The sequence below is a fragment of the Canis lupus genome, chromosome 6 (assembly GCF_048164855.1).
Source record: "Canis lupus baileyi chromosome 6, mCanLup2.hap1, whole genome shotgun sequence".
NCBI lineage: Eukaryota > Metazoa > Chordata > Mammalia > Carnivora > Canidae > Canis > Canis lupus.
The window spans coordinates 59,686,120-59,699,951 of record NC_132843.1 but is presented as its reverse complement, the minus strand read 5'-3'; positions in this window follow the sequence as shown (position 1 = coordinate 59,699,951).

Here is a 13,832-nt window from a genome sequence, read left to right as displayed (position 1 = left end):
AGGGACATCCAAGAATTAGTCAAAGTCTTAGAAAAGCACCTGCTACATGCTACCGCTAGATGAGGGGTTTTCTTTTTTCTTTCTTTCTTTCTTTCTTTCTTTCTTTCTTTCTTTCTTTCTTTCTTTCAAGATTTTATTTATCTGAGAGAGAGAGTACACAAGGGAGCACAAGCAGGGGGAGCAGCAGCTGGAGAGGGGGAAGCAGACTCCCCACTGGACAGGGAGCCCGATTCAGGACTTGATCCCAGGACCCTGAGATCATGACCTGAGCCCAAGGCAGCTGCTTCACTGACTGAGCCACCCAGGTGCCTCTATATATACAAGTGTTCTTAAAAAATTATTAGTAAACAACCTAATAGGTACAGTATAGACTGCCTTGGTGCCTACCAAATTAAACTCTGGGTCTTTCATTCACAGTATAGGTAATGGAACAGTAATTTAAAACTACTTCTTGGGGCACCTGGGTGGCTCAGTCAGTTGAGCGTCAGACTCTTGGTTTGGGCTCAGGTCATGATCTCATGGTTGAGCCGTGCATCAGGCTCTGTGCTCTGTGGGAAGTTTGCTTGAGATTCTCTCTCCTCCCTTTGTTCCCCCCTCTGCTCACAGGCACTACTAAATAAATAAATCTAAAAAAAAAAAAATCCCTACTTTTCAATAGGTGTCCTTATTACCAAGCTACTTTTTCTTCCTGCATCCTATCTGCCACCAATGCTAAGTCATGTGGCTTAGTGCCCCTGGGAACAATGACAGGAGAAGGTCAACCCCATAAAAAGAACCTCTTTAGAGGAGAGTGAGGACCAAAGAGGAAGGCAAAGAATCAGATGCCTGGGTACTCACTTCCTCCTCCCATTGGAATAATTCCTGCAAAATCAGTGACTGAAGCATCACCAGAGCCAGCACTGAGCTGAGTTACTTCCTAGGCAAAGGGATACGCAGCAGTGAACAATGTTTCTGAGGGCAACTCAGGGGGCTTTATGCACTAGAAAGGGAGGAGGTCATGATATTTATGCTAATTCTCGATTGACAGCTCGTGCTCTGCAAAGTCAGGCACATCCATTAATCTATATATGGTTGGCTAAAACAAATCCTGTTGCTCCTTGGGCAGGAGATAGCCCTCAGCTGGGTGCAGGAAGGTCTGATGAACCGGTCACTCAGAGTTCTTGGTTGTTTATCAGCTTTTTTTAGTGGTGGTGATGGTGGTGAGTTTGCTAAAGGTCCTGATGGTTTTACAGCTTCAGCTGGCAAAAGCCAGTTGTGAACAAAAGTGAGTGCAGCTGTGAGCAGGAAGCATTTGGTCTTCTTTAGAAGGTGAAAGCTTGGAGGGAGCAGAGCAGGTTGTGAGCAGAGCTGCTGGGATGGGGAACCTGAGAGCACGGGGTTTGGGGTCCCTCCCTCATCCTCAGGGAAGGCCACTCGGCCAGCCGGCCTGGAGGAGCAGTGGGTCCGGCAACCTCCAATGTGGCTGGAGAGTCATAGCAGCTTGGCCTCTGCTATGGATGGCCCTGGCCTGAGACAGAGCTGCTAGCTCCCTGCAGCCTGGTGTATGTGGATGCCTGCAGGGAATGACTGCGCAGTGTCCCTAAGGGTCACGGGGAGTCAGTTGTGCCCCAGCAGACCCAGATCGGGGCTGGGCCAGAGCAGCCACCCGCGCCCTGTCAGCCGTAGGCCTGCTTTCCCACCACCCGGAGCCATGTGGGGAGGGAGAACAAGCCGAATTCTCTAAGGGAAGGCTTTACCAACAGACACTGCTTGAAAAAGAAGAGCCTGAGACATTATCAGTTGGCAAGTTTGTTTTCTCCTCCTCTTCAATGGGGTGTGAGCTTGGAGGAAGAAACGGAGAACAAAGATGCTACATTTGCCTTAAACTGAGTGGTGAGATGTGCAAACTTGAGATCCTGGAATATACGTATAATTTAATATTTATATGAAAACACTTAAACTTAATGTTCGGTAATTTGGAAGAGAACAAACCATTAAATTCCATTTACGTGTCTTTATCATATATCACCATTCCAGGCTTCCGTCTAATCCCCTTATATGGCTGTAAAATTGCAAACCAGCCCGGCTTCCTCAGCCACCTATACATCCTCCCCTTTCAGCCTTAACTCAAGCTTCAGGTTGCTCGGGATCAAAGCCTCTGGCTGCAAGCGTTTCTTCCCCCTGGAAATCTTTTTTTTTCCTTTTTGCTCTCTTCCTCTGGTTAGCCAAGACGGAGAGCAAGAGACTGCATCCACCTCTTCACTAAAATCAGAATATTTTCTTCCCAAGAGGAAATATGCAAAACAGTCTACTGCTTGAAGAGAACAATAGGTATGTAATTAGGGTCTGGGCACTCACAGAAGTTCTCCGGTAGAGTGGAAGGGAAGAGACTTTTCTCCTCTTTGCCATCGTAAGCTGGAAATTGCAAAGAGGGTGATCTGCACACCACAGGATGCTGGGCACTCACCTGAGTTGGCCGCTAAACGTGGTCCCCAGCGCGGGCGGCTCTCGTGAGTACTTGAACAAGGCATCATCCTTTTGGGGTCCTCCAGAAATGGTTTCATAATGAGATGTGAAGTTATTTTGATTAACAGCGTATTAAAATGTTTTATTACAATCTCGCTAAGTAGAGGAATCTGCTTTCCGTACTTTCTTCCTTTTTGTATGAATCTCCAGGTAATAGCTCTTCACCGGAACTAGGTGAGCAGCAGCCCAACTGGACTGACCTAATGCTTGTTCCTTGCAAGTGAGGTGCTTCCCTGGTCTTTATCTTAAGAGCCGATTAAGTATCCAATTTTAAAAGAATCCCAAGATAGGGGGATTCCATGGCTGCCCTTGAGGCAGCCCAGACTTTCACACCCTTGAACATTAGGAAATCATCCATAATACTTTATGCCCAAATCACTCATGTGGCTCTTTAAGACACTCGGCTGGTCCTCAGCAGAGATAGGGAACAGCTGCTTCCTACCACCTGTGCCCAGAGCTCTTTCACATTCTGGAAGGCCATTAAATCCAGTCTGAGCTTATGAAATGAAGGTTCACAAAATGGGGTTTTCTTGCCTAAAATTGGGGATATAACTACCTAAAAGCTTGGAGTTTCCTGGTAGTTACAATGGCCAGGCATCCTGAATTCAATAATAGTAATAGTATTGGTACTTACTTTGCGTCAGGTACTGTGGTATGGATCCCACAAAGTGTCTAGTATTATTGTAACATATTATAGGTGGGGAATCTGGAAACTCCAGAGAAATTAAGCAATTTGTCCAAGGGCACACAGTTGGTAAGTAGGGAACTGGGGTTAGAATCCAGGTAGTCTGAATCAAGTGCTCCGAATCTGGGCTTTTAGCCACATTGTCCCTGGACACACATACATACATTTATTTGCTCCATTATTCATCAAATATTAATTGAATGATGTTTCAGGCACTGTACTGCTTTCCCAACAAAAATACTTTTGACACTTAAACTACTCATTGTCTACTGAAGGAGACAGACACATAGACATAGAAATTACTACATAATGTAAGAACTTTTATACTTAAAAACATGTTCAAAGAACTTAGTACTTTGATATCCCTTAATAATGTAGGGGTTTCATCTATTGATATAACTTAGGGGCTTAAATGTAATATGTTCAAATTGTATCACCTCTCGTAGGCTAAGATCAAAGGTCAGTTCGCTGCTTGTGTATACGAGAGCAAATCTCTTAGCTAGGTTTTTTTTTTTTTTTTAAGATTTTATTTATTTATTTGACAGGGAGAGAGAGAGTGCACATGCGAGCGCCCCAAGTAGGGGGAGTAGGAGAGGGAGAAGCAGGCTCCTGGTCGAGCAGGGTGCCCCACATGGGGCTCGATCCCAGGACCATGACCTGAGCTAAAGGTAGGCACCCAACCGGCTGAGCCACCCAGGCACCCTGTTAGCCAAAGGTTTTTTTTTTTTTTTTTTTTTGCCAAAGTTTAAAGTGGCACTTAGGGTAGGTGTGCAGGAAGTCTGAAGGAACAAGAGAAATAGTGCACTGTGATCACAAGGACCATGGAGCATTGGCATCTGAAAGAGAGAATCTGATTTAGACTTGCCAAGACTGCCACGCAGAGTCCCCTCTGGCTTCTTCCTGCCCTTTGCAGGATTCTGAAGCAGGAAAAGACTGAGTATTGCAGGGGAACTCTACAGAGAAGGGTGCCAGGTGGCGCATGTGTGTGATTTTGCATGTGGGCATATACAGGGCACCATCCCGTGAAGATGCCTTCTCAATTTATCTCTTCACCTAGGCTCCACCCCCACCTTTGATTTCCTCTTCTTCACAATTATTGTTTACTCCCAAGAGAGGATTATTTAGAAGCTTCTTCATTACACATCATCCATGTGGCTGGTACTATGTAGATGCCCATGGAGTCCCACTTACTAGAATAGGATGTAACAGATCCTGTGTCAATAAATACAGGCATTTGGCTAGAAAATGTTAGCTAATTTCTTATGTTCTTGCAGACTGGGTTCTTGGAAATCTAAAGTCTTGACTTTTAAAACTTGTCTCTGAGTTCTAGGAGCCCATTTGGGAATGTAAAAGATGATCACTGACTGTTTCTTGATTTAATTTTTCACCGTTCTTATGTTCTATAATCATAATTTAGGATCACAAGGAGACTTTGTCGTCCTAGAACAGAAATAATTCGAGTTTTGGGCTTCAAGATTTCATTGCCATTTCTTTGGATATTTAAATAAATACTCAAGAAGTAAAGAATTAAGCAGGGCCTCCCAGTCATGACTTTTTTTTAAAAATAGGAGACATCAGATTTATGTATGTATGTATGTATGTATGTATTTATTTATTTATTTGAGACTCAGAGAGAGAGGCAGAGACACAGGGAGAAGCAGCTTCCCTGTGGGGAGCCTCATGCAGGACTCGATCCTAGGACTCCAGGATCACAACCCGAGAAAAAGGCAGATGCTCAACCACTGAGCCACCCAGGCTAAGTGACCAAGGATATAAAAGTCATGACTTTTTAATGTAGGTTTTCAGCTTCTTCTCTTAGCAGTCGGCAACAGCGCCTATCCTTCCTTCCCCTAGCCCACAGATGCTGTTTGCTATCCCGGTAACTTATGTCAGTTAATATCTTGATTCAGGATCCTGCTGCATGTACTTTGTGGAACAGGTATATTGCCAACAAGTTACAGATACGCTGACATTTGCTAAATCGGTTTTTAAATGCACTAGAGTAGTTTGCAATTTAAAGGTAGTTGGTGTTGCCGCCTAAAATAAAGAATTATTTACGAAGGAAACAATCACTCCCGACTTAACACTCTGTAGAGGCTGACTTTGTAGTCTTGGGGAAGGCATTGCAGCAAGCGTAGGAAGACTTTCAGTTCTGGGCTCACAACCCACTGGCTAAACTGGTGACTTGACATGAGTTAATTGAATTTCTCAACGTCCCCAAAATTCGTAGTCGAAAACTCTGATCCACCCATCCGACGAACATTTATTCAGGACTTCCCATGGGGTAGATAAATGAAAGTCAAGTACTAGCTCTCAGAATGCACAGGTGAGTTGGGTGGCTAAGTGACCAAGGATATCTCAGGATAATTGTTGCCTCAGGTGCTGTTGGTGTGTGGCACCCTGATTCTGCCTCCCAGGGAGGAGGTGATGGGGAAGGTTCTGGAAGAGGTAACTTTATCACGAAAAGACCCAGCCCAGAGAGGCTGATCAATTTTCCTAAGTCCCTTTAATTAAAGTTCTGATTTCCAAGCTGATGAGCTTTTCCTTTGAATATGAAAACATAATTTAAAATGTAAAGCTTTTTGGGGGGCACCTGGGTGGCTCAGTCTGTCTTCAGCTCAGGTCATGATCCCAGGGTCCTAAGATGGAGTCCCGCATGAGGCTCCCTCCTTTCCAGGGGAGCCTGCTTCTTCCTCTCCCTCTGCCGGCTGCTCCTCCTGCTTGTGTTCTCTCTCTCTCTCTCTCTCTCTGACTCGCTCCCTCCCTCTAAATTAATAAAATCTTAAAAAATAAAATGGAAAGCTTTTTAGTATTGCATTAGGGGTGTGTTTGGAATAATAAAAACATCAATAATGATATTTCATGCTAGGCATTGATACAAGAGTGTAAGTTTACGTGTGTTTTTCATTAAATTATCTTAACATACAATGAAGAGGGTATTTTGTAGAAATGAAGCACAGAGTTCCAATAACTTGTGTGTAACGTTGCACAGCAAGGATGGAGCTGGGAAAGCATTGTGCTTGGTGCCTCTTCTTTAATCCTTAAAACAACTCGAAGAGGTAGATTTATTAGCCTCACTTCCTAGGGGAGGAAGTAGAGCCTCAGAGGTTAGTAACTTCCTTGAGATCACACAGTTCTTGGAGGAGCTGGGATTTGAACCTAGGTCATCTGGCCCCAGAGCCAAGGCCCTTACCTCTTGTTTACTTAGTTTAAGATGCTTGTGCCTGTTTTGCAAACCCCAACAGGACTACTGAACCTTGTTCCCAGCCTCAGCCAGGGGGAATCTCTGTTCCTCCGTTTCCCATCTGCAACAGAGGGATATTACTCATTATCTTGTGTCTATTTTCTCCATTAGACTTGAGACTTCTCAGGGACAGGTGAGTAACTTACTCATCTTTAGATTTCCTGCACCTTGCATAATGCATATGCCTTATAAGGGCTCAAAATTCAAAATAGACCTGAATGAATAATTTCCCATCATGAGAACCTCAAAACTGTTTAAGAAAATACCTCCAAATGACTTCTGGCCTAGAGGTTGCTGTGTGGGGGTCACCTTACTGTTTGAATATGATCCATCTCTTAATCACTAGAAGCTGAGATAGGGCCCAGTATATAGTAAATGTAAAAAAGAAAAAAATCTGTGAATGAATGAATGGTTTTGTAGGAGAAGCCAGGGGCACAAATGAGAGGATCATTGCAGCTTTTGAGAAGCTGTCCACGGGAGAGATGATAGATGTTTGGAAGAGGGAGCCTGGCGCCCCTTGCAGAGACCCCCAGGCAAGCAGCCTTTGTGGCAGCTGATGGAAGGAAGGTGCCCCCACCTGAGGTCAAGGCAAGTGATATCCTGCATTTACAAATCCTCATTTGATCCTCAGGGGTGCATAATTTTGGCAGAAGCATTTCTTGGTTTTGAAGGCTACTTCACCCCTTTACAACCTGTGTAATTGCTGTTGGAATGCTTTGCCCCGGTAGTATCTTAATTAGGTCAGATTTTATACCAAGGGCTTTAACTTAATCCTCCTGCATCTGCAATTCTAAGGTCCCATACTCTTGGCACTGCCAGGAAACATTCACATTTTCTAGATGTGGGACATGCTGACCCAGAGCCTGTTTTTGCTCTCTTCCCAGGGGGTGGGGGTGCTGAGGGGACCCAGGAGAGCTAAGTGAAAGGAGATGTATGTGTCAAAAGAATCGCCTAAATTCTTCTAAAAAGAAAATCCCATTTCTGAGTTCCTCTGCTCCAAGCACTGCTTGGATATTGCTTGGATAATTGCAGGATCCAAGGCTCTTTGCGTTTAGTTAAATTATATACTTTCGCACTCTGTGCATTAAAAAAAAGCCACCTTTTTATTATCTGCTTTTTACAAGCAGAACATGCCCTTAGAGTTACATCCTTCCTCTCCCCACCATGTCACCCAATAATGAGAAGTAAGCCATTTGCCAAGAAAACAAACACAATATAAAAATTACACAAATACATAATCCCCAACCCAGAAGGAAAAGAGCAGCTGCCAGCTGGCAGTTTAATATTTATCCAGAAGAGAAGGTCCCCAATAGGCCGTAATTCCTCCATGGGACGGGGGAGGTGGTGGGGAGGTCAGTGATTAGAATCACCTGAACAGGCCTGGTCTAAATAGGGACATGGTGGAAATCACATGGGCCAGCTCAGTGTGGCTGCCCCCCACCCCTCATTTCAGGTGCATTCAGGAGGCACCCGAGGAGACCATCAATCTGTCATGTGAAAGGAGAGATGAGGGTGGGGAAAGGAGGTAATTGGAATTGAACTTGGGACTTTCCCTCCAGTGGGAAGGGTAGCTAGAGAAATATGGAGCAGAGCCATCCCCAAGGTAAGGTCGATTGGGGCTTTCGCCCCGGCCTTGGGGAGCAGTGTGGTGAGAAATGAAAATCTGCTCTGGCTATAACATTTCAGATCAGCCTCTTTGCTAACTCCTGGTCTCATCCTGGGTTGGGATGAGAAGTTTACTCCTCCCGCCTGAGAGATGCACTTTCCGTGGCCTCAGTTGACTCAGGGCTCATGCTGATTTATATATAACTTGCATCTAATTCCTTAATCAAATGCTCTTGGAGTGAATAGAAATTCCGTTATTAGAAATTGTGCAATGCATGAAAACTAGTCAATCTTCCATTTTATTGATAAGTTGGAATTTTAAAACAACTATACCCGTCGATATGATGGTTCTTTCTAAGAAAGAGGCAGTTAACGGAGCTGTGTAAATCAGAAGTGTCCTGAAATTGTGGTTGGGGAGACATGATAGGGCAAAATGTCTACCAATAAAGTGGAGTATTACAGCAAATTACCCAGTTTATACATGCAGGCAAAGCTTCGTTTCTCATGCCATGTTTGAGAGCCAATAAAGCTTGCAAATGTGATGGGAGACACTATTTCTGCCTCTGTGCAGCTGTTTATCAGCAGCTTTTTAACACATTTTCACATATTAATGAGGTGGCATAGCGGTTCCAGAATTAGAACAGTGGGATGTATCATTGTCTGCCTTATCTGAAGAGATGCCTGCTGTCGGCCTCGTTACCAGGGTGTGCACAATAGAAATGGAATTTTGGTGGGTCCTGTGTGTGCACATGGTCCCTCCTTCCCCATGCCCCCAACCCCCCTCATCTCTGACTCTGCCAGAAGAGGCGCTGGCACTGGGATTGGCTGTGTTGCTGCATTTTGCAACTTTGTCTCCTGGTTTCATGATGTCTGTGTCAGTAGGGCTGGAAACTTCCTCTTTGCTTCCCCATTTCCTAAAAGACCCTGGCATTCAGGAGGTGATCCATAAATGATGAATGGATGAATGAATGAATGAATGAAATGAATGAGTGGCTAGCTAGATAGATGCAAGTGTGTTTTCCCCAACTGTACTTTAAGAAAGAGAAGAAAAGAAAAAAAGAAGCATCCCCTCAGTGCCCACCCTCTGTAGGCACAGTTTACCCATCACAGTGGTTCAAGAAGTAGACAGCACAGCTTTCCTCGTATTTTCATATGAATGGCAAAGTGGCAAATGAGAGCTCTAAGAACTGTCGGAGGCGTAGGGAGCACTTAAGGCAGAGATTCCCAAACACAGGCCTGGAGCTGTGGCCCCAACGGTGCAAGGTTTTCACCAGCCTTCAAAGAAATGAGAAAAACAAGCACAACGTAGCGCATTTGCATAGAGCTTTATGAATTTTCTGTTACATTTCTGCGATTAGGTCTTTCTACATTATTTGACATTGAAATGCCCTTTCTTTTATAAAGTTATGGTAATAGACAATAGCATTAAAAAAAAATGCCTTTACTTGCCCAAACCAAAAGTTCCTGAGTGTCTGACTTTTTTTTTTTTTTTTTTTGGTTGTAGGGAGGGGAAGTTTAATTGTTCTGTGAAATCCAGAAGTCTAGAACCATTAGTTTAACTTGTCTTTGTCCCTTTGAAAAAAATATTAACTGAAATCATCTCATGGCCTTAAGTGAGATGCCGGGCTACTTAAAAAATTGGCTCATTTCAGCAAATGATAAGTCAAGTACTAAAGTATCTCTCTGTCTTCTCTCTTTGGAGCAGGGATCCAGGCTGGGTCACAGGAATCTGGTAGTGATGCCATCACTAAACTATAGGAGATTTCTTTCTTTCTTTCTTTCTTTCTTTCTTTCTTTCTTTCTTTCTTTCTTTCTTTCTTTCTTTCAGATTTTATTTATTTATTCATGAGAGACACATACACACACACACACACAGAGAGAGAGAGAGAGAGAGGCAGAGACACAGGCAGAGGGAGAAGCAGGCTCCATGCAGGGAGCCTTGATGTGGGACTGGATCCCAGGTCTCCAGGATCACGCCCCGGGCCAAAGGCAGGTGCCAAACCACTGAGCCACCAAGGGATCCCCAATTTCTTTTTTTTTAAAATAAAGTTTTTATTTATTCATGTAAAAAAAGAGAGTGAGCATGAGGCAGGGAGGGGCAGAGGGCGACGCAGACTCCCCGCTGAGCAGGGAGCCCAATGTGGGGCTCCATCCCAGGGTCCTGAGATCATGAGCTGAGCCAAAAGCAGGTGCTTAACCGACTGAGCCACCCAGGTGCCCCACAGGCAATTTCTTAGATCCAGGTCAGTCACTATGACAGAGGAGCAGAGGCCAGGATACTAATTTCTAATGCATTCTTTTCTGCTGCAGATGTAGCTGCTGCTTTGCCTTTAGGTGGGTCCTATATGAACCCCGACTGCAAATGCAGAGCACCTCTCTGAGCAATGAGGATTCTAGTTGGTGTGAACTATGGGAAAAGAAAGCTCTGCACAGACACAGACACAGGAGATATCATGTGTCCTTTCTCCAAATTCCCAAAGCTCTCACTGTCCATGCCACACAGCATAGCACTTGGTTTTTATACTGTCATCTCTTGTGTGTCTATTATTCTTATCTCTCTGAAAACCTAGGAACACACAACTCAAATCATGTTATTAATTGAGAAACTTCTTTTTCTTTTTTTGAAAACACAATCTTTTCTGGAGGCTGTTGGCCACTCGTGGTTCTACACATGATGGAGATGTGAGTTTCTGTTGACCTGGTTTCCAGCCCTGGCTCTGTGACGGATGGATGACACTGTACGAGCGAGTGCTGAATCTCATATACCCCAGATCTCTGTCACTGAGAGGGAATGACAGTACTGACCTGCCTCACAGGGAGAAGTGTCATACGCATTAACTGCCTAATGATGCTAATGCTCTTCAAGAATATAAATGTGAAACATTATCATTATGGTTAATGCTGGTCTTCAGTTTTTAAATTTTTTCCTCAAAGGGGAGAGGCAGAAAGATTATTTAAAGAAAGAGTGAATAGAAGGCTACAGTTTGTGCTTAATTCATGAGTGACTTTGATCAGAACTGCATAAGCAGTGGGAATGCGGTCTTGAAGTCCTGAAGGTAATTATTTTTACTTCAGGGCATGAAGTCTTCTCTTTCTCCTCCTCCCATCAGGGAAAAAAGAAAGAAAGAAAATGCTAGGGAAGCTAATGCTCTTAAAAAATAAGATGATTGCTCTATGTCAGGTCTAGAGATAGTGTTTGCTAAAGCTCCTGCTACAGAAGAGGCCCAACCGAGTAGACAGGGACTGGCACAGAGCTGGCCTCTGCCTCTGCCATCTCGCCATGGAAGGAGCCAGAAGCCAGAGAAGCTACAATGATTTTGTTTTTTAGAGTCCCTTTAGTTTCTTAGAATTTTCAGAGTAAAAGGAGAGCCGGTAATCCCTATTTCCAGTGTCCTTTCTACTTGTGACAGACATACATGGTTCCCCAGTTGTGCGAGTTTCCTCTTGCTGCTGTAAGAAATGACCATAAATTCAGTGGCTCAAACCAACAAATTTATTATCTTACAGGTCTGGAGGCCGGAAGCCTGATGGGTCTCAGGGGGCTAAAATCAAGGTGTTAGCAGGGCTGGTTTCTTCTGGAGGAAAGAAAGGAGACTGTTCCTTGCCTCTTCCAGCTTCTGGGGGCTGCCTGGCTTTCTTGGCTTGTGACCACATCATTCTGGCCTCTGCTTCCATTATTACATGGCCTTCCCCTCTTCTCTATCAGGTCTCTCTCTTCATCTCCTTTTTTTTTTTTAAGATTTTATTAATTTATTCATGACACAGAGGGGGTGTGCAGAGATACAGGCAGAGGGAGAAGTAGTCTCCATGCAAGGAGCCCAACGTGGACTCAATCCCAGATCTCCAGGATCAGGCCCTGGGCTGAAGGCGGCACTACCGCTGAGCCACCGGGGCTGCCCCTTTGTCTCCTTCTTAAAAAAAAAGAGTATTTGATTACATTGGGCCCACCTGGATAATTTAGAATAATCTCTCATCTCAAGATCCAGGCCAAGAAAATGCCAAGTGTAAGAGTCCTGAGGTAGAGCATATTTAGTGTGTGAGTAGCAGTCAAGAAGCCAGCATGCTGGGGGTGATGCAAGGGATGGGGGCAATAGGAGAAGAGCTCAGAGAAACAGATGAAGGCAGGTGGCATAGGACGTCTCTGACCTCTACTCCAAGTGAGAGGAAAACTCTTGATGGGTTTTGAGCAGAGGAATGACTGACATGACCCTACCTAATACTTTCCAAGGTTCACTCTGACTGGTGGGTGGAAAATAGACTCCAGGTGGGAGACAGGATGCTCAATCTTGCAACAAACCAGGCAAGAGATCATGGTGGTAGGACGAAGGTGATAGCTGTAGAGATGGTGGTGGAAAGCGGTGGAATTCTGGATATATTTTCAAGGTTGAGCTATTAGAATTGCTGATGGGTTAGCTATGGGGTGTGAGAGAAACAAAGGAGTAAAATGAAGGTTTTTGGGTTTAGCAGCAGGAAAATAGGGAAGACCACAGGAAGAACAGATGCGGGGAAAAGATCAAGAGTTTGATTTGGACATATGAGGTTGAGATGTGTATGGGAATTACAAGTGGGGATGTGCCAAGTCCATGCAGCTGGATTTGCTAGTCTCAAGTTCAAGGGAGAAGTAGGTGAGAGTCTTCAGAGAATAAATACTCAAAACCTATGATGTCTGCTTATTTGTCAAAGGACAAAGATGAAGTCTTTTAATATGACATTTCAGGTTTTCTGTGGCCTGGTTTCAGCCTCATCTCTCATTGAACTTCTACAACCAATGCTTCCATTACTGATATTCTCCAAACCCTATGCCTTTCATGCTTCATAGTTTCTACTTTTGTTGTTCCCTTGACTTGGAGTGTGCTTCCCTCCCTTGCCTTCAAAATCCTATTAATCCTGATTGCTTCTTCTGATTGCTCTAGTTGAAACCATCATTCCCTCCTCTGTGTTCTCAGGTAGACAGTGTATTCTCTGCTTACTTATATCTGACTACTTGTATTGAAGTCTATATCCCCTCTAGGTCATAAGTTCCTTGGGAGTAGAAAAGGACCATGATTCATTGATCCTTATATCACTAGGATGTCTCCATGATGGAGGTAGACATGGGTGGGATCCTGAAAACCAGATTTCTCTGTCACTCTTCACCACTACTGGTTTTGAGGTAGATCTGCATGGAGGACATGACCAGACAGTAGCACACTATTGATTGATTGCTACAGGTGTTGGCCAAAACCCCCATGGGGAACTCATGGCTGGGTGAGCTGGCTTTGCCATATGTGAGTCACAGTGTCTTCTTTGCCTCCAGAAGAGCTCAAAAACTAAAAAATTGGCTTCCTAGTTTCTTTTCTCTGAGGCCCACCCTCAAGTCTTGATTATTCTCTGTGAAAGTAGAGGCCCAGGACAGCTGAATCTAACAGGGAGAAGGTCTGGGGAAACATAGCCTAAAGCAGAGCTGATCTAAGTCATGCCCCTAGAGACTTGGGAAGGGGGAGTTGGTAGGAAGCTGGAGGTTTAACTCATCACACTTTTTTTTTTTAAAGATCTTATTTATTCATGAGAGACACACAGAGAGAGGCAGAGACATAGGCAGAGAGAGAGAGAGAGAGAGAGAGAGAGAGAGATGGAGAAAGAAGCAGGCTCCCTATGGGGAGCCTGATGTGGGACTCGATTTCAGGATCCTGGGATCATGACCTGAGCTAAAAGCAGATGCTCAAATACTGAGTCACCCAGGTGCCACTTAACTTGTCACACTTAACCAGATATGAGGACACAATCTGGAAATAAGGTCGGGAACTAAATAAG